The 22,839-nt window shown below is 36.7% G+C and overlaps 1 protein-coding gene across 6 annotated transcripts in view; it reads left to right on the top strand.

Annotated features, from left to right (window-relative positions):
• The window catches only part of CCDC91 (coiled-coil domain containing 91), a 280,530-nt gene that overhangs the window by 256,288 nt on the left and 1,403 nt on the right, over positions 1 to 22,839 (top strand). The gene's annotated exons all lie outside the window — the stretch shown is intronic.

Here is a 22,839-nt window from a genome sequence, read left to right as displayed (position 1 = left end):
TAGGAGTAGGGCTACTCTTACTGCCACCTTTCCTGGAACTATGAATTCTACTTCTTGGGATCATAGCTCCATATAATGGTTGTTGATTTAGGGCATATTCTATGTCCTAGTGAATGGATTACAGGATATCATCTCCAAGGTGGAATCTCAGCTGTACCTTCAATAAACCATTCCCTCTATTAGGCCTGCAGCTTTTGGGTGGTATGCCCTGTAATAGGACTTCTACTGTCTGCCATAGCAGGAATGGCATCTCTACCTCACATTATGAAGGCCATTGCTTCCTGTATGCTTCCAAGAGCCATCATAGCATCTCATCTAATGTCCTCTTGCCAGCTTTTCTCTTTTAGAAGTCTTTCCTACCACAATAAATAGCACCAGTTCCTCAAACCAAAATCCTAGAAGTCATCCTTTTTCTATAATACACATACTAGTCTTACAGCAAGAAAAACTATTGTACTCCATAATAATACTGAATTGATCAATTTATCATCATCTCCCCATTACATCCTGTCTAGCCCATGTCAGCATTGTCTGTCAGCAGACCAAATGTGCCTTCCACTGTCTCATTCTTATATCACAAGATCAAGCCACCATCATCCTTGTCAGGACTACTTGTTTCCACTCTTGTCCCCCCTCCCCCTACTACAGTGCATTTTCCATCAGCAGTCAGTGATATGCTTCTCAAAGCATAAATCAGATCATCGCATTACCATAATTGAAATCTTCCAAAAGTTTCCCAAAAATTACCTCTTCAGAAAGGCTATTCCTGTTCATGTTAGCTAAAATCACTCTAACCTTTCCTACCTTTTTTGCCTTGCTTTGTTACCAATGCCTGATTGTTTTTCCTAAAACAATCTTTAACTAAAATTATTTTATTTAGTGTTTTAAGTGATTGTTGTCTGTTTCTTCCAAAGAAAATGACATGCCTTAAAAGAGAAAAAGCTGTGTATTTCCAATACATACACCTGTGCCTGCTACTTTGTAGGCATTCAATAAATAGTCGCTGAATAAATGAGAGTGGAGGTCACAGCAAGGACTGAGCCTGGGGCTGATCTCTTACTGAAATAGTTGTTTTATTTAGTAGAGTCTGAGAAAAAGCTGTGCTTACTTTGTTGTGTTGTTTTATGAAGGACCCCCTGCACTGTGTCTGCATCTCACATGTTAGTTTTATGTTGAAAAATAAAATGTCTTGGTGTGGTCTCTGGCTGTCATCTTATGCTAGAAGGCTTCTGTCTCCACCATAACCATTAGCATGACTTGTCACTGGCAGATGAATATGATTTTCAGCCATGAGAAAATAATAAAAGGTTCCTAGTTCTAGGGTACTCTAGGATTTTCCATAATGTTTGCAATGAAATAAAATAACCTCTGTTCTTTCATTTTATGGAAATGGCTCTGAATGTCATTAAAAAGACACATGTTTGTGACTAGATGGATTTCAGTACTTAACATCTTGTGTTAATCTTATTTTTTAAATCCCACTGCCAACCACTTTTGCCTGGTTGGACCACCCATATTTGGGTTTCTATACATTCTTTTACGAATGGGTTCTTTTTTCCAGTGTATTTTTCTACCGTGTCTACAAATGTCTGTTTTCTACCTGCAAGAAAGAAGATACCACACTGAGCACCAGTTTTATGCTTCCCTATGAAGTTGAATTTCTTGTCAGGGTTTTTTTCTTTTCCTAATATGAGAAAACTCTGTAAGTCAGTAGAAAGAATATTCTCTGTAGCTCTAGATTATGACTTAAGAGATGAAAAGGTACTTTTCAGGTTAGAAGCAGAGGAAATATGGGTATATTCTCTTGGAGAACTCAGAATTAATGCACTTCTCTCCCATTTCCTGAATTTCCTTTTCCAGTGCCATTGACTCTGTCCAGCAAGATGTCTTTCCAGCACTATAAAAAGCTATTGTGGGATAAAGCAGGATTCGTCAAACATGACTAAGGGGCCAAATCCAGCCTGCTTTTAAAAGAAAGTTTTATTGGAACACAGCTACAGCCATTTGTTTAAATATTATCTGTAGCTGGTCACATGCTGTAAGAACAGAGTTGAGTATGGCCCCAAAAGACTTAAATGTTTTCTGTATAAAAAATAGTTTGCTGATCCCTGGGATCTAAAGCATGACCCCCATTCTCCTAAGTTTATAAATTAATGGGACTGCTTGTTAAAACATGAAGTAATCAATGAATCAATAAGTGCCAAATTGTACTAGTATAAGGAAGGGAATAGGTACTGCAGAAGGGTTATTGGTTGGGAAATAAATGTAATTTAGAGAAGGGCTGATTATGTTGAAGTGCAGAAAGGTTTCTTGTATTGCCTTTCCCCTTTCTTCTGTGCTTATCTTTGTCAAATCCCAGCTATGTTATAAAATTAAAAGATATTCAAAACTTTGTTAGCAGAGCTTCTCCCAGCTCTGTGTCCTCCATAATTCCCTCACAGAGATGCACTGGAGAAGTAGGCAGGATTTTAAGATAGCAGTATTGTTCAGACCATTTCCCCTCAACTGTGTTTGAGTAAGTGAAAGGTCATGCAAACTATAAAGGAAGGGAAATTTTGTGCAAATAATAGCTAATGTTACTACGTATACATAGTGTGCCACCTTAGAATGATGCTTCTCAGCAGGAAAGATACTGGTTCATTATTTGATGGTAGTGGGTATGTAAACCACATGAGAAGTGCTTAATAAATCTTCACTTTCATTATTTAGAGGAAATTGCATATGTCCTTTTATAGTGCCAGCTATGCTGATGCACATGAAAATAAGAAAAGCATATAAGTTGACCGTTGATTGCATCACTCTCTCAAGTATTAAGAAAATATTTATATTTAGAAAATGCGTAATAGTGGCATTCACAGTAATGTAAAACTAGCTGTCACTTCATCAGTGTAGAAACACTTTTTTATTACCATGTGCTGAGTATCAGTAATATCCCATTAATATCTTTTAAATATCAAAGAGAAATTAACTGTAATACATGAAGCTGTTTCTACTAAGCTGCTTTCCTTTATTAAAATTTTTATTTTAGTTTAACATAAATGCTAAGAATACCACTCAATAAATTTTCACAAAGGAAGCACACCTGGGTTGCCAGCACTGAGGTCAAGCAGACTATTTCCAACATGCGAGACCACCCTCTCCCCGGGCCTCATTCCAATCACTGCTCTCCCCCGAAAGGAACCCCTCTCCTGCAATAGGAACATATATTGTAAAGACTAATTGAGATGTTAGCATGTTCTTTTAATAAGTCCGCAGACTTCTTTATGCCTTGGAGAACAATCTGGCATTTTAAGAATAGTCTTCTAACACTGAAGTATTTCATGCTAAACATGTCAAAGTGCTTTTTACATCATCATTAATGTGCTTTGACATGTTTCATATGAAAGCCTTCAGGGACAGACCATTATTTTATTCTTAAAATAGAGTGAGACTGGGTTTAACTACATGAAAAAGTTCATGATTAAAAACAACAACAGCAATCAATCTGTTGAGGTTTTACTAGAATGCCCATTAGTCAGTCATGCAAACTTAGCAAGACATGGAGATGTGGAAAGTGAATCTGAATGAATCTTTGTTCTGCCATTGCCCATGCATTTGGGTCATTTTATATGAAGGGGTTTTCACTAATATCTATGAGAGATTTCATATCTCCCCTTTCTTCTTCTCTGCTTCAAAGGCCATGCTAATCTACACTGGCAGTTTCTTACCTATTCTGAATAAATGTATGAAGGGGAAAAAAAAGCTTTGGAAGATTTTTTCTATTAAGAGGTATTCCCACATCCTAATTTTTCTTTGTTTTACTTCATGTCGTATTTTTTTACGTTACTTAAAACAAACAAACAGAAAGGAGGTCATTGTAATTTTGCTCCCACGTGTTTAGTTTGGCCTCTGATGGGAGGCCTCCATTGCAGGCTGAAGTGAAAACAGGAGTGTGGTGGGTAGGCTCGAGATCTGAATACGGACGGGTGCTTATATTATTCCCAAGGTCTCATTGAGAGGCCAAGCACTAAAAGTTACTACCAACACATTTTAACTGACTCTTCTGTTTTATGAAAGAGTATCATCTTATATGTGTACATCTTTAAACAACCCTTGAGTCCCTTTCCACAGCCCTTTAAGCAACTACAGAAAGTTGAACAGTAAATTCTTATCAGATTTGAAGTTTTGTTTTTGGTATTCTGTGGCACATGTTCACACAGCAGAGTTTTAGTTTTTATATCTTCAAGATTAGAAACAACCTTAATGGCCACCAATAGGGGACTAGTTAAATGAATTAAGTTACAGTGGAATACTGTTCATCCATTAAGAAGAATAATATTTATCGGCATTTGTTGATATAATTGCAAAATATTCTGAATCATATTATCCTGTGTATATAAGTACATTTTATTATGTATCTCTTTGTGTATTTTGCATTACAAAATATATTTAAATAGCGAAAGACAAAGGTGATTGTCTTTGGGAGGTGGGATGGGAGAAATTTTGCTTCCTGTTTTATACTTCTTTTTTTAAATATATGATATGTTATGTCTTAGCTTTAAAAAAAGAAAAGCAATTTAAATAGACTGCTCTGTTGTTTTATTTCTTTTATATGTCCAGTATTTCAACCCTTATTCTTTAAATGTTATATTCCAAATCCTCTCCAGAGGTTTGACTAGGCAGGAGTGATGGGTTCCCATTTGAGCCATGCCATGCTCAGAGGGAAAGGCTGACCCATGAAGCCAATGCCAAGACTGACAATGGTATCAGGGTCAGGGAGAGTTCTTCAGCTCACTTTCCTGTGCATTCATCTGGGTCTGTTTTGTGGCTTTAATAGGATTAGGGAAACATTTACATTGAGGCTTTAGGAAAGTTTTTATACTGCTCAACTCTCAGAGCAATATAAACACACAGGATTAAGAATGGGATTTATGTAAAGTCAGTAGGTAAAATGAGTGCATGCTCCCGGTCTCTCCTTGTTCTCTACTGGCTGAGGAAGGCACCCTGAGACAGTGGGGACAGAAATGTTATGTGTAGGCAAGGGCATATTTTTCATGGAGACACAGAGTGATGCATTTATAAGGAAGTTTTACCTTTTTAAAAAGTAAAGCAGGTCCAATTGCAAGCGGTTTGCTGAAAATAAGACTAATATGGAAAATAATTTGTCCCTGAAATATATTGTCTTCATCATCATTTGCTAATCCTTCCATATATGTTATTTCTCAACCTTGAGTTTTCCTACGTCTGAGTCCTATAAAGATTGAAGTCATTCTTCCTGACTACAATTAAGAGACCCATATTACCTCTTGTAATTTAGGTGAATTTAGAAGTAAGGGTGTGACTTGTTGCCACAGTTATCTGAACCAGAGATAGGATTAACATCCTCAGGAGATTGAGATTGCTAAGAAATAATATCTAATTAGGACCTATGGCAGGTTGTATTTTCCAAAAATGGCCACAGTAGTGTGTCCAGTCCAACATTTTCTAGCCATTCCCTGTCAATAAGCAGTCTGTTCCCCCTCCCCTTGAATCTGGGGCTAAACTTTGTGACTGTCTCAACAGATAGAATGTGATGGATATGACACTGTGTGACTTTGAAGCCAGATCATAAAAGGCAGTAAGGCTTCCTCCTATCTTTTTTTCTTTCTTGAAACCCACTTGTGGAATCTATCCACCATCCTGTGATGAAATTCAAGCTAGCCTATGTGGAGGGCCCACATGGGGAGGCCCACATGTAGCCAAGTGTTCAGAGAACATGATTCTAGTTTTAGTTTGGTCTACTTACATTCCACAGATTTTTAATGCATATAGTTATATTCAGCATCAATATATTGATATTCCTGAAGACTTTAAAGTCCATAGTGTTTTTTATTAGGAGAAATCTAGATATACATCAACAAACTGTCTTAGTTTTTGTTTTTATTGTGTGTATTTTTGTTTTTATTATGTGTGTGTGGTGTTGTTTTTTAACTAGAATCTTGAGCCATCTGGCAAAATTGACTACAGGTGAAGAGAGGCTGCCTCTTTTTTTTCTCTCAATGTTTTTATGATTTTAGAGAGAGAGAAAGAGAGAAAGATGGAGAGAGAGAAATTTTGATGAGACAGAGACATGCCTCCTGCATGCCCCCTACTGAGAATTGAGCCTGCAACCTGAGCATGTGCCCAGACCAGTAATTGAACTGGGACCTCTTGGTTCATGGGTCAACACTCAAGCAGTGAGCCACACCAGCTGGGCAAATTATCTTAGTTTTTCATTCAAGTGTAGTAATACCTATAAAGTAAATGAGGTGGTAAGTCATTTGGATAGGTCATACCTATGGAATTTCTATATAATAGTTTTCATTGGCTGAATTGAGCAAATTATCAAAGGAAAGTGGGACAGTACTGTTTAAGGCTGAGACAAAACTCTGCTTATGTACTTCAGCAGCTTTGCATACTTCTGCTCCAGCAGGAAAACCTAAAGAATTGTTAGAACAGAGAGTTTTTATTTTTGTTATGATTATCTTATTGGTAATCACAGGCAAAAATGGCCGGTCCTGTGCCATTTTCCATAGGAGGCGCTGGGGCTCAGTCCAATCTGGCTCCTGGCTACAGAGACCTGGCCTGAACTGCCTCTGCAAGGCCCTACACCAGCTGGAGGAACTGCTCCCACAACCCATTGCCAAAGGTGCAGCAAAATATATCAACCAGAAAATATATATAGTTTGTATTTGATTTACCACACATCATTTAGATTACTTGATCCTTCCACTCCCTTGTATAATGTCATTTGTTTACATTAAAACACAAGAAAAAAAGGTGTTTATGCATTGGCGCATTTGTGCCTTGATGAATTGGGTCCTCAGGTGCTGTGCAGAAGAGAAAGAGCAGATGTAATGGGCCAGTGTTGCTACTACATATGGTATTTCAGGGGCATCTCAACTGTACACTTATGGATAACTACTGTTTTCTTTTTTGAAAAAAATTACCTCCAACCTTCATTCTTCTTACTTCCTAGTTCCAATGCATCTTATTTTTTATTTGTCTTTATTGTTGAAAGTATAACAGATGTCCCCCCCCCACTAACCCCATCTACTACATCTCCACCCTTACCCAAGCCTTCATCACACTATTGTCTGTGTCCCCATGAGTTATGCATATATGCATATAAATTCTTCGGTTACCCAAAGAACCAGCCAATGCATTTTATAATCTCTAGATTGGTTACATAAAACATTTAGAGTAACTTTGCTAGATTTTCTTCTGAACCTTTCTTACTTAGAAATATAGATGAGAAAGGAGAATTTTAAATGGGGATTTTAATCAATTGATAAAAACAATCAATTCCCTAGGAATTGTGTGGATCCCCAAAAAGCAAATACAGTAGGTCAGTGTTCCTTACTTGACAAAGAAAGTGAGCAACTGAAATAGAAACAAAAGTTATTTAATAGCTTTTATACCAGGATCAGAAATGTCTCTGGCCTGTGCACTATCAATTTATGAAATTTCTACCCAAAATGCAACCAATTCTGCTTGGCAAATTTCCACAAATTTTAAAAGAAATGAAGAGAAACCTGGTTTGCCCTTTCTTGTTTAATATTACTAGATATTTCCATTTTATGGAAAAGCCTTTCAACATTAACATTTTAGCATGCCACAGGTAAAAATTTTATATTAGTGAAAGAGTATAGTATATGATTAGGAGTGTGGGTTTTTTAATCATATTTCCAGGATGAAAACTAAACTTTGTTATTTACTAGATATGTACACAGGAAAGTACTTTAAACTCTTTGGGCCACATTTTGTTCATTTGTTCCTGGATATAAAAATAGTGCCTACATCGCCTTGGCCTGTAATTAGCTCAGTTAATTAGAGCAGCTTCTATCTCCAGTCAGGGCACATACAAAAAGTAATCAGTGGATGCATAAATAAGTGGAGCAGCAGTACTTTTTCCCTCTTTCTCTCTCTCCCTTCCTCTCTCTAAAATCAATAAATTAAAAAATAATAAGGCCTACTTCACATAGGATTGTTATAAGAATTAAATGGTTTAGCACATGTAAAGTGGTCACAGTATTTCCTAATGTATAAAAAGTTCACTTTCAGTGTTAGCTATCAATGCTGTTATTTTATTGTTGAGATGAGTTTTCCTATCTTGCTCAAAATATTTTGGTTCTACCCACTCTGCATTGAAATATTTATTAGTTAAAATACCTCTTTTTTGACAAGTGATTTATGGCAGCTTAAAGTATATATACTAGTATTGTTAAAAATCATGGTGAATGGGAAATGAGCATCATTTATTGAGTGTGAAACCGGTGGAGATTCAATATAAATATACACATGCCATAAAGTCATGTCTGCTTATCAAAGTTAATCTGAAATTCAGATTGGAGTTTCCCAGGTATCATATTTTATAAATAATATTTATAATTTTTGTTTAAGAACTTTTTATTTCTTTCCATACTCGCAAACTAACATGTCTGCTTAGGTAAAATTCATTGCTACAATTTGAAATCCATCCCAATTATATGGAGTTTTTTAAAGCATTTTTTCTTTTTAAGTCTGCTAGTTTGTGAATGCAAATACTCCATGTAGCAGAGGGAAAAAGTAAGCACTTGCCAGTATAGCCTGCATACTCACACATTCATGTGATCAGCATAATCTGATCATTCTGATCATTTTATTTTTATCATTTACCATTCTTATACTCGTAAGCTATTACAGGAGCTTGTATTCCATTAGGTTTGTTTTTTTCAGCCAAATTAAAATTAAAATTTTCAACTTGCCTGGATTTTTTATCTCATTCACTTAACATTCTGAGCTTATTCTCAAGTTCTTGAGCTTATACTCTAAAAAGTAAATTTTGGTTTCTGTGTATTAGTAGATATTCACAGTATAAAATTTGTACCTTTATCACTGGGATTTACATTGGCCTCTTAGTAAGAGAAACTAGAAATAGCAATGGCATAAGCAAGCCCAAAGGTAAACAGTGGAGAGCTCGTTTGGAAGCTTAACAAGGTCATAACGGATTCAGGATCCTCTGTCTTTGCACTTTTTCTGTCTTTAGCACTCGCTCACATCATTAAGGCTACAGGATGGCAGTTAGAGCTCCACTAAACACATATGTGAAAGAGGGAAAAGGAAGAATGAAATATGCAAAAAAAGGAAAAAAGAATTTAGGAGTGATGTCCATCTCACTTTTAAGGAGCTCTCTTGGAGATCCTACCCAGTAATTTCATTCACATCTCTTGAGCTGCCCCTAGCTGCAAGGGAGTCTTAGGAATGATGGCTTGAGCATGTTCACACTGCTTCTAAAACTAAGCTGGAGTTTTATTGATAAGAAATGAAGGATGGCTATTGGGGAGAGAACTCTAGGGCTTTGCCATAATCCCTGACTTCTTATGTCCTCTGTTTGACAGGTGTTTATTGTTAATTATTTTTTAGTCTCTTTATTTGAGTAGATGCTATTTCCATTTTTAGGCAATAATAGCCACATTTAGCTTTCTTAATTGAAAGCACACCTCCTTTATTCCTACAAGAAGGAAGAAGGTTAGGATTTTCTGACTTTCCTGATCCAGCTGGTAGGCAGCAGTGAATTTTAGAAGGCTGACAGGGTGTTTCCCATTTGGTTCCCTTGGTAGGATAAATCTGTTTTAAAATGTGCCAGACAGATGGTATTTTTTATAAGGCTTCCATAATCAAGCACACACCATAAAATCCTGAGTGATGAGGAGGAGCAACTGTGTTTATTTAAAATGAAGAGGAAAAACGGTAGTCACACTAACTTTCATTTGAGTAAATGGTGCTTTGTTCCATTGGTTCAATTTTGGCTCCTGAGGATTTCCTAATGGGAATCAGGTATGCATCCCAGCTGTGGTGCAGCTCACACTGGTGAACTTAGCCAGTTCTGTCAGCAGTGGAACTGTGAAGGTAAGCAAGCAATGATTGTCTAAGCTTCAGAGGTACCACAAGGTGAGATCTGCACCACACATTGCCTTTATGAATGTTTCCCCATTTTTCGTATGGACCTTAAAGAAAGTAGCCTATTGTTTTTATATACAGCCACTGATGTTTATAGATTCTTTAAGGCAGCGGTTCTCAACCTGTGGGTCGCCAACCTGTGGGTCGCAACCCCTTTGGGGGTCAACGACCCTTTCACAGGAGTCGCCTGAGACCGTCAAAAAACACATATATAATTACATATTGTTTTTGTGATTAATCACTATGCTTTAATTATGTTCAATTTGTAACAATGAAAATACATCCTGCATATCAGATATTTACATTACGATTCATAAGAATAGCAAAATTACAGTTATGAAGTAGCAACGAAAATAATTTTATGGTTAGGGGTCACCACAACGTGAGAAACTGTATTAAAGGATCGCAGCATTAGGAAGGTTGAGAACCACTGCTTTAAGGAATGATGTATTTAACATGCCAGTTTTTCTTTAAATGCTTCTGTTGCATTTCAGGGAACCATTTGTATGTTAATATAACAGAAACTTTCCTGAACCTACTTTTTAGGAAGAGAAGATAATTACATGCTTCATTGACTGTATCTACAGGGCTTTTGGCATCTGGACAGGTTTTTGTACTAGTGTATAAATGTAAGAAACCCCTACATATTTATAGCAAAACAGATATTGTGCCAAGGCCCCCAGCCATAACTGAAGTTCTTATCTGAGAAGGCAGTGTAGTAATGTGGTTTAGTGAATAGGTTTGGAGTCGTGCACACCTGGACTTGAATCCTGACCCTGCCACTTGGGCAAGTTATGACATCTCTTAAGTCTCAGTGGCCTCATTCATAGAGTATTGAGAGACTAAAAATGAGATAGTACATAGTAGATGTTTCCCAATGATGCCCTGCATGGATATAATTTCCTCCCTTGAGCTAGGGCTGGACTGAGTGACATGGGTTACTAAAGGGTTGTGGCTTTGTGTTGGGTGTTCATTCACTCTCTTGGTGTGCGCCTGCTCTTTCTCACTCTGATTGCTTGCTTTGGGGGAATTGAAGTCAGCTGCCATATTATTAGGTACCTTGCAGAGCAGCTTCCACGAGCTCTGTCAGAAGTGAACATCTTGAGGCCCATCAACAACCCCTGAGTGAACTTGGAAGCAGATTCTTCCCCAATTGAACTTTGAGTTGACAACATCGCAGCCAACAACTTGATTGCAACCCCTCGGGAAACACAATGAGCCAGAGGCACTCAATTAAGCAGCACCCAGTTTCCTGACCTACAAACACTGAGATGATAAATATTTGTATGTTTTTTAAACCACTAGGTTTGGGGTGATTTGTTACGCAGTAATAGATAACTAATACAACACATAAGGAGGTTCACCTATGCTTTGGAGGTAGCAAACACAGCCAATCAAGAATTAGTAACACTGTTCAAAACAAGAAAAGACCAGATTTAACCCAGCAGTACAGGATTATTCATTGTGCTCTGTAAATCAGCTTCACTATATATGTGTGCAGAGAGTGCAAGAGTAAGCCGTGTGGACAGTCTCCCTTGCCTGTTTTTGTAAATTGAAACTTACAAGGAAAAAATATATCTGAGAATTTTAAGATAGCACAAGAAGAATCCAAGAGGTCATATAAGTTTTTCTTCTACTCCAGAATAAGATAATATTTATATCACTAAAGGTCAAAACCAAAGGGGGAGGTAGATGGTAATTTTCAGATATCATTCCTTAGATGGGCACAAAAGAATTGCTAAAATCTTCAAAAATAAAATTGATAAAAATACAACAGTTTATTATGTGAACAGATTATTAATACTATTTGTTTGGGATCTTTATGTTAATTTAATTTGTGAAAGACCATTCTACATATTGCAATATTTGCACTAAACAAGATCTCAAAAAAATAACATACAAAAAGATTGTTCATGGTTTGGGAGCCTGTAACAAATTGTCTTAAAATTTTCATGTATAATGTCATATTAAAATCAGTCCCCTTGCCACAGTCAATGCATCTTATATTTGAAATAAATTCTTTACTTCTGATTGAACTCTCGAAAGTACTAGGTGTACCAGTTAATAATGGCGGATTTTGTAATCAAATAAAACACAGTAATTTCAAGAGAAACATCAGAAGTGCTTTATTCAAAGTAATGTCCATCGCTAGCTACACATTTCCCCCATCTTTCAGGTAATTTGTGGATACCGTCCCAATAGAACTTTTCTTGTTTTGAGGCAAACCATTCAGAGACCCAATTTTCTACTTCTTCGTACGTTTTAAAGTGCTGCTAGAAAGTGCGTGTGCCACTGATCGGAACAAGAGGTAATCTGAAGGAGCAAGATCTGGTGAATACGGCGGGTGGGTTAATACTTCCCAGGCAAGATCTTTTAACGTGCCTTTAACTGGTTTTGAAGTGGGTGATGGTGCGTTATCATGAAGCAAAAGTACTTTGCCATGTCTTCTGGCACATTCTGATTGTTTCACAATCAAAGCTTGATTCAAATTGATTATTTATTGTCCGTAGCGATCAGTATTAATGGTTTCACCTGGTTTTAGAAGCTCATAATACACCACACCTTCCTGATCCCACCAAAAGCAGAGCATTATCTTCTTTCCGAAGCGATTTGGCCTTGCAGTCAATGTTGATGGTTGACTGGGATCAACCTATGATTTTGTGCATTTGGGATTCTCAAAATAAATCCACTTTTCATTGCCAGTCACAATTCCATGCAAAAAAGACTTTCTTTCGTGCTGTTGACGCAACATTTTACTGATGACTTACCGGTTTTCCATTTGTCTTTCGTTCAGTTTATGTGGTACCCATTTTCCTTCCTTTAAAATCTTTCCCATTGTTTATAAAAGATCAGAAATTGTTTGCTGAGCAACGTTTAATCTTTCTGCAAGTTGTTTTTGAGTTTGACATGCATCTTTATCCAATAATGCCGGTAATTGTTGGTCTTCAAACTTTTGCGGTTGACCTGGACTTTCTTTGTCTTCACATCAAATCATCACTTTTAAAGTGTTTAAACCAGAGTTCACAAGTATCTTGAGATGGAGCATATTCATCGTAAGCTTCCTGAAGTATACGATAACTTTCAGCAGCACTTTTATTCAAAATAAAGTAAAGAATTAAAACTTCCCGCAAATGCTCTTTTTTTGGCATGAAATTCGACATTTTTAAGTGTAAAAGTATCTATGGTGTTAACACCTTCAGCAAATTTGACATATGAAGTTTTGAAGCTTGTTGTCAATACAACAAAATAGCATACATAGCAAATCGCATATATATCAACATATGTGTAACTCCATCTATTGAAAAAAAATCTGAATTATTAACTGGTACACTTAGTAAGTAGGAATGTATTAGTAGGTAAGTATAACCCTTGGATCCTAGCACGAAGGCAGGATTTCTGTGCAACTATAATATAGTTTCATCTGAATTTACTTTTTTTCTAAAAGTTTCCTCTATCTAAAGCTTTTTTTTTAAGTGTTTTAGAATTTTTAGATTTTCTTTGGAAATTGTCTGAATTAGGAGTAAAGCAGTTGTTAACAGTATTATTTTCTTTTCACATTCATTAAACTTCACATATGGAAGTTTATACTAGAAAGAGTAGTGCCTGCTATCAAACAAGTAAAATCTTGACTCAGTACTACGGTGAATCCTTTCCTGGCCAACTGCTGTTGCTTAACTTGTAATATCGAATAAGATTGTATCCAAGGTGGTGTGTCTGCACATTGGAGTCTGGAATACATATTGCTTTATTCTGCCCAGATAATTTAGTTAAGAGCAAAAATTCATATTCCCATTTCCCAGTGGATTCTGTGGTAGTTTGGAATAAAATGGAAGAACTGCCCAAAAATGTAGAATTTATTTTAGATGATTCAAAACCAGAGAATTTACTTACCCTAAGACATGTTAAAACAAACAAACAAAAAAAAAACAAGGAAAAAAAAATAACACGGTTTTTAAGTTGTGGCCAATAGGATTTAAGATTCTTTATGCCCATTTTTCATTTACTCCAAAAGAGCATCTGTAATTCATCTTGTGCATGCTAGAAAGTTACACAGCTTCTTTATATTTTGACATTTTTTAACTATATAGTCAGATAGACTTGAAATATACTTTTGAGTTGAAAAGTATTCTCAAAGAGAACAGGATATGTGAACTCTGGATTGAAAGTCTTTATGGCATGTGAATGATGGCCTATACATATTCTGGTAAAGCGGTTAGGCCTGTATTTTCTGAAGTTCAGGGTTGAGGCAACTGGCACCACATTAGTTCAAACCACTGCCCTACCTGAATCTTATAGTCGGAGTCATTCTAAACATGTATTTCATGTAATACTATTATCCTGAGTTGGTTCAAAGTCTCCTTCAACATGATTTACAGGTATGGCATAGTTATATTCCCAATGAGGGGATTTCATGGCTAAACTTCAGTTTTATATGTAATATATCCCTCTTGCAGTCAAATTTATTTATCTGAAAAACATAAAGACAAGACTATTTTAAAAGAGAAACTCTTTATGGTTAGTGTACCAGTAATAAAATAGATATTATAGAATATCCATTAATACAACCAGTAATGTTATAGATAAGTCTAAATTTTCTGAGGCTGAAATGATGAGAAGCATAATTTGAGGATACAGGAGAAAAGTAAAGATGGTGGTATTTAGAGGGAATATGTTTAAATGTTATAATAAAAATAATCAGCCCTCAAAAATGACTTGCTCTTCTTAATGTTTATCAGTCCTTCATATGGTGATTTCATACAATGAAACAGGCCATTACAATTATATTTGTATATTAAGTTTTAAAATCAATTCATAATCCACTTGCTTCATGTCTACAGCAAGAGTAAGGGTAGTCATATCTCACCTTTCTGGTCATACTGCTGGTCCTCCTGGGATATCTTATCTTTCCATTGTCAAAACCTTAGTGAGGCCATAATACATAGTAGGGTTTCTTAAACAAAGATAAACTTAAGTTAATACATGTTAAAGGAGTATGTATATATTTTTTAATGTAGGAGGACATACTGGATTTGTGAAGTCAGCCTCTTAACCACTGGTAGCATCCACTTGCCACAACTGTAGAATGTAGATGTTTGCCTAAGCAGTCTCAAAGTCCCTTCCATTACAGCCTCATGATTACTTGTTATAAAAGGCAGTGTGGTCTTCTCCCAGCATTAACAATTTGTTTCCCATCTAGAGGAGTTGTCAAGAGAAATTGATTTGTGGGGCATTTTCCAAAGTATACTATACATACATGTGCACACATGACTCCAAGGTTTAAAGTCTGACAGACATTACCTGTACTGTATAGCCATTTTGGTAATCCACAGTGCTTCTTAGCACAAAAGGTCTGGGAAGTTCTATGGAAAATAAATCATATATATAATTTTTTTTTATTTATTTCAGAGAGGAAGGACAGGGATAGAGAGGTAGAAATGTCAATGATGAGAATCATTGATTGGCTATCTCCTGCATGCCCCCTATTGGGGATCAAGCCTGCAACCTGGGCATGTGCCCTGACCGGGAATCAAACCGTGACCTCCTGGTTCATAGGTCAATGCTCAACCACTGAGCAGCACCAGCCGGGTGGAAAAGAAACTTTTTAATCCTGCATTTCTCAAACTTATTTGACTAAAAAACCTTTTAGGTATTTATTTTAAACAAAACACCTTCTGCATAGAAGTGGTGTTTTTCACATTGTGGAAAACACTACTCTGGTATATAAATAAGGACCTCAACAATCTGGAAAAATTATTGTTAGTCATTTCCCAGGGCTGCTGTAACAAAGTACCACAAAATGGATGGCTTAAAACACAGAAATTCATTCTCTCATAGTTCTCGAGGCTAGAAGTCCAAAATCAAGGTGTTGGCAGGGCTATGCTCTCTGAAGGCTCTGGGCACATCTGTTCCATGCCTCTCTCCAGTGTCTGGTGTTGCTGGAAATTCTCTCTGCATTCCTTGGTTTACAGACACATCGCTCCAATTTCTGCCTCCTTCCTTATATGGTGTTCTTCCTGTGTCTGTGTTTCTGGGTCTCTTTTTATGAAGATACCAATGATTGGATTTATAGGCCACCCTAATCCATATGATGAACTCATCTGAAATTACATCTTTAGAGACCCTGTTTCCAAATAAGGTCACATTCATAAGTTCAAAGGTTAGAACTTGAAGATATCCTTATGTGGGACATAAGTCAGTCATTACAATAATTGCCTGTCAAACCTCATATCCCATGTTCCTTTGCTAGATCGTGTATAAGAGTGCCTCCAGGCTTAGTCTTCTGACCTTTTCTCTTTTATCCACATTCATTCCCTAGGTAATCTCACCTATGCCATCTATATGCAGATGATTTCCAAATTTGTATCTAGCCCTGATCAATCCACTGAATTGCAGGTTCTTATAATCCAATCTCTCTGACATATCCTATGTATCCTATATAATAAAGAGCTAATATGCTAATTAGACCAAACAGCCAAACAGCCTTTGGACATCCTTCCAGACAACCTTCCAGATGAAGCTGGGGCTGCAAGGGCCAGCCGAGGCTGCGAGGGCCAAGTCCCTTGCACGAATTTCATGCATTGGGCCTCTAGTTTATTAGAATTGGGCAAACTAACCATGTTCAGAACAAAACTCTAATTTTCCTCTAGCCAACTCACTCTAGCTCCAGTTCATCATATCTCATTCTAAGAATCACCTTCATTTCTCTTCTCATCTACACTTTTAAGCCATCAGCAATCTAAATTGGTCCTATCTCAAAATATGTCCAAATCTGACCTGCTGTTAGCCTCCACTGCCAGCAGTTTGATTAAGGTTACATCTTTCCCAGACCAAAAGTCTTCTCACTGGGTTTTCTTCTTCTACTCATGTGCTCCTACAGTCTGCTTTTCCCAGTAATAAGTGTGACAGTTGTCAAACATGAGTTGCTGGAACTCTTCCCATGACCTGCAGTGCCCTACATGCTCTGGCCTCCATCCACTTCTCCGATCCTCTCTCCCATCAGTTCCCTCCTTGCTCATTTTGCTCCATTCTCTTATTTATTGCCAATAATCAGTCAGCCCAAGTCTGACCCACATTTTGGACTTTTCTCTTGCAGTTTCATCTACCTTGAAATTGTCTTTCCTGATGTCTCTGCATCGTGCCTTTCCTCCCTCACTTCATTCAGGTCTCATCATTATGACCGTCTCCAGTGGTCTTCTCTAATCATCCTCCCCAACAGATAGACCCTTAGTCTCTGTCAAATCCTTTCCCTACTTTTTTATTTTTTATAGTGCTGATCTCTATTAACTTGTGTCCTCAATCTAAAATATAAATTATATAAAAGCAGAGATTGCCTTATTCACCACTATACTTCTAGTGCCTAAAACAGTGCCTGGCACATAAAAGGTACTAAATAAATATTGAATAAATGGGAACATGAAAGAATGTCTGAATATTCTTTAATGTTTTTAATAGTTTCAGAGAGGAAGGGAGAGGGAGAGAGAGATAGAAACATCAATGATGAGAGAGATAGGCTGCCTCCTACATATCCCCCACTGGGAATCAAGCCTGCAACCTGGGCATGTGCCCTGACCAGGAATTGAACCATGACTTCCTGATTCATAGTTTGATGCTCAACCACTGAGCCACATCAGCTGGCTATATGAATATTCTTAGCAGACTTTCTCCATTACTCAAGCCTCCATCCTCAGTGTCTCTAAATAATGTCTCCTTCCTCCGTATCTGTGTGTCTGTTCTTGCTAATCTGCTTTCCTAGGATTTCTTCCATATGTTGCTCCTCTTTGTCCAAGGAAATGCTCTTGATACTCTAAGTGTCTGTTCAGGTTCCACTTTTTTAAAAAAATATATATTTTATTGATTTTTTACGGAGAGGGATGGAGAGGGATAGAGAGTTAGAAACATCCATGAGAGAGAAACATCCATCAGCTGCCTCCTGCACACCACTACTGGGGATGTGCCCGCAACCAAGGTACATGCCCTTGACCGGAATCAAACCTGGTACTCTTCAGTCCACAGGCCAACGCTCTAGCCACTGAGCCAAACTGGTCAGGGCTCAGGTTCCACTTTTGTGACGTTTTCTCTGCTATCCTCTCCCACCATGAACTCCCCCATTCTCTGATCTTTCATGGACTCAGTCATTACTATACATGTCAGCACCTAATTGTTCTTTAATTGTTGTATATGTATCTCTCAAAAAATAGTATAAAGCTTTAAGGACAAAGACATTGTGACATACTTTTTTTGCCCATGCCTCAGAACAATAATACAGAAATAGTGGCAGTCTTGACTTTGTTATGATCAACTGGTTGACTAATTGACTAATTGATTGTCTCAGTATCAAGCATGTAAATGAAACAACAGCTTGAGTGTATTCCTTTGTGGGAGGATGTTAAAGTCAGAAAAAAAGAGGCATTCATATCCAAATAGCAATGTTCAAAGGATAGCAGTTATAATAAATAAGAGACTGAAGAATTATTTTATTTCTTATCAAAAGGTAAACAATCCTTTTTTACTCAATAGGATGACGTTAACTGGAAAATTTGTCTAAATAGTCATAGTTCTGGATCATGATATTTGACCTTTCTTCAATGCCCATGAAAGAGCTTGTTAGTGAATCCATAAAACGTATTATTACTAAGCTGATAACATTTGTTTATGAGTCAGTTTCTATCATGGATTTGCCAAATAGCCATTCTAGCTTCTTTGAAAAATTATATCACTTTTTAATCATGTTTAAAATTTCAGAAGGATAGGTTGTAAAAGTAAGTTTGATAAAGGTAAACCTAATATTTTCACATATTTTGTTGTACTTTGTAGATGCCCAAAAGATATTGAAATCACAATTAGTACTACAAATGTATATATAACATATAATAAGATATATATAGTCAAAAACAATGTTTCAGATTTTTTGGGATGTAAACAGTGTTATAAACAGTCCCATTAAAATAAGTCCTATATATTTACAATTGATTTTGTATTTTGCTCTTTAGATCAGTATAAATTTACCACCTATCATATTGTGTTTTGGTGATGAGGGAATAAAAGCAAAGGTCTAGAGATATTTTGTTTTTCTTTTTCTTTTGCTGTGACATGAAATACTGATGAAAAGATAAATCTAAGATAGGGAATAATTGGGAATTTGTGTGCTTTTTTTTTCTCTAAGCTTATAAATATTAACTTTTAGCAAGTTGTATGCGTCCAAATTGTTTTCAGCAGGATACCGGAAAACTGAAGAGATGATAAAGAGGGGAGAAAAAGATTTATAAAGCTCCAGTGTCCATTTGAGGGACTTTAGAATTTCCAAGTTTTTTCCCCCCAGGTATCTGAAAGAGCTGAAGAGCAGCTGAAGCAACAGAAAATGGAAGGGAAAACAAAGCAGTTAGAGCTACACTATTAAGACGAGATTGTAAACCCATACCCAAAAATGTTTGCCACCACTACTCTCCGCATGATACTGCCAATGTGAAGTCACAGAATACAAATCTTTGATTCACTTTGAAATGAAAGCCACAAATGCAGAACTAAGCCCCACTTTTGGAGGGGCAAAAGGAATTGAATATTTTGCTGAAATTCTTCTTGCCTCAATAAAGGATAATAAGGTCATGCCTAATAAAACAGAAACTGTTGAAATTCAGTAATTCGCCAAGAACATCAGTTTGATGTACTTGTTTCAGGGAGAGGAATTCACCGTTTAAGAGAAAGGTCTCAAGTGTCCCCCTCACAGACAGTCTTCCCTACTGTGCCCAGGAAGGACCCAACTTATCAGAAGCTCAGCACTGTGATGGCCCAATTTGTCTTACTCGTCACAGAGTCCCAGTGTCACCTTATTGCTTCTCAAAGGGTTGAGTTCCTCTTTATTAAGTGGATTCTTGCCATCAGACATTTCAGGGAAGCATGTTGAGAGAAGTGAAGTGAGCCTTGCAGCTGCCTAACCCAAAACCAGTATGTCCTAAGTTAGGTTGACCCCTAACACAAGCAAGAGAAAAGCGCTTGGTATGTTTAAATAAAAATCTTTTAAACTTTTTGTCCTTATACATGTTTTTGCATTTTTAAAAATCACAGATTCATGCTGAATGCATAAATCCAGATGATTATTGTTACTTAGCAACAATCACAGGTTGAATGCTAGGTCCATACACATTGTGAGTCTGTGCCATATTCTCCCAAAGGAGAAAAGTTTCTCCAAAGAATCTGCTTCTGAACTTTGCTTGGATTTTATGCTTTATTATAAGTGTTCACTAATTTCCATTCATCTGAAATATTTGATGGTATGGTTGTCAGTATGGTTGTTAAGATGTGACATATTAAAATTTATTATAAAGTGCAGTAATATATTTCTGTAGGGGTAGGTGAATTGTCTATGGCAGTGGTTGGCAAACTGTGGCTCGCGAGCCACATGAGGCTCTTTGGCCCCTTAGGTGTGGGTCTTCCACAAAATACCGACTTCTGCACATGGGCCACGAAGTTTCAATCGCACTGTACATGTGCGCCCGCACATGGTATTTTGTAGAAGAGCCACACTCAAGGGGTCAAAGAGCCGCATGTGGCTCGCGAGCTGCAGTTTGCCAACCACTGGTCTATGGGAACTGAATAGGGAGCCCGAAGACATATTCATTCTGATTTGGAAACCTGATTTATAATAGAGGTAATGTTGCAGGTGACATATTCTTTGGCTCAAACAACCTCTACAAGATATGCTAGCATAAATATACAGAAGTCGGTGTTGAAGGGTATTTAGTATAGCATTAACTATAATAGCAAAATATTAGGAACAATCCAAAGTCTATTAATAAAATAACTTAAAAGTAAATAATAACATTCATTTTATTCATATATATATATGTAAAATTATAAATATATAATGAAAAACTATGCCAGCATTTAAAAGAAGAAAACAGAGCAAAGTGGTCCTCTTATACATCGTAGATGGGGCTGATTAATTGGTACCCTCATTCTGAAAAACAATTTAGAAATATCTATCACAGTTTAAAATATGCAAATCTTATGACCTAGAAATTCCACATATTTAGAATCTGTCCAAGACAAATGCTTGACCATCTTCTGAAGGGAGTGTACTCAGGTTGTAAATTTCTTTAGTGCTCTAAAAACAAGACAAAATTGAAATAAATACATGTCTGTCAGTGGTAATATAGTTAAATAAATCATGGAAGATAGTCAAGCAATTTCTTAAGAATGAGATAGGAAAAATTTCCAGTAATGACAATAAAACTAACTGATTGTATGATTCTTCCCATAGTTACGATTATAAGATCTGGACCATGTGTTTTAAAAAAACAGACTTAAATGTGTGAAAACATCCAAAAGTAGACAGGAACCACTGGATGTGGACTGGAAGTAGATGTTGTTGGTACAGTCTTCTCTATTATTTGAATTTGGACCAAGTACAAAATAATTTTTGAAACTGCAAATATTTAGATTTCAATCTGTTTTACATATATTAAAATAAAAATTTTAAGACTTTAATTTCTACCTATCTTTTAGATTAGGTCAAGCATGTTTCACTTTAAGGATTAAAAGTGCATCTATCATTTCATAGTAGATTGCCTTACTCTATTAGGCTTAAATATGTATTGATTGATTCAATCACGGCAGATATTTTATGTGTCTAACATGCCTTTTCTAGATGCTGGAGTACACTAGTCAGCAAGACAGGCAAGATCTCCATTTACCTGGGAATTATAATGCAAAGAACTGGCTTGTTTAATAGACACTTGTAAGCAGAATGTGTATATTCCCCAAATGGTATCATTTCAGAGGAAAAGGAAATAAAATCATGAAAAGGGATAAGCACGAATCCTATTTCTGTAAATATATTAAATTTTCAAAATATTAACATTTAAGGGAATATTAGGAGTGTTCAATCATTTTACATGAGCATTTACTACATATAATATTCTTTTATATTAATTCTTAGGATAATTCAAAATTTTAATCTTCTGGTTTTTTTCAGTCATTTTTTAATATTTTTTAATATAGAAATGTAATTTAATACAGAATTTTTGTTTGGATTTGTCTTTTATGTTGGCAAGAATTTGTATGAAGGATATTTTAACTTTTGCATAAAAATCACAAGTATATATTGTGAAATGGAATTTATTTGGCTTTCTTTTGAGTCCCTTCATTGTGTTGTTAATAGTAATTTTTACACCATGAACAAATTTTTTAGGGAAGAAGAGTTAGAAAGTTTCCTTGATGTATTCAGTAATCCTTAACATTCTGAAAGTTCTTTATTATATATTGGAGGCCCAGTTCATGAAAATTCATGCACTCGGGGGTCCCTCAGCCCTGCCTGCACCCTCTCACAGTCCAGAACCCCTCAGGGGATGTCTACCTGCCAGCTTAGGCCTACTCCCCGGGGGTATCGGGCTTAAGCTGGCAGTCAGACATCCCTCTGGCAGCCCAGGAGCCCTCGGGGGATGTCCAACTAACGGCTTAGCTCTGCCACGGAGGCAAGAGAGGCTCCTGCCACTGCCACTGCACTGGCCAGCCATGAGCCAGCTTCTGGCTGAGTGGCACTCCCCCTGTGGAAGCGCACTGACTACTAGGGGTCAGCTCCTGTGTTGAGTGTCTGCCCCATGGTAGTCACTGCACGTCATAGTGACTGGTCGTTCTGCCATTAGGGTCAATTTGCATTTTACCCTTTTATTATGTAGGATGACTCATTATTAACCTCTTACTTACTATATTAACTTTTATTGAAACATTTAAAAAATCCTAATGAAAAAACCTCTAACTCAGCAGGAAGAACAAGTCAAATAAGTTTCAACAATCTTAAAGTACACCTTTTCCAAGAACTTTCTCTAATTTCAGAAAATTGTTTATTGCTCCCTTATTCTTTGCCCCATTAAACCCTATACATGATGCAACTATGCTGCTTTT

Source organism: Myotis myotis, unplaced genomic scaffold (assembly GCF_014108235.1).
Source record: "Myotis myotis isolate mMyoMyo1 unplaced genomic scaffold, mMyoMyo1.p scaffold_m19_p_3, whole genome shotgun sequence".
Taxonomy (NCBI): domain Eukaryota; kingdom Metazoa; phylum Chordata; class Mammalia; order Chiroptera; family Vespertilionidae; genus Myotis; species Myotis myotis.
This window is presented reverse-complemented; position numbering and strand designations above follow the sequence as displayed.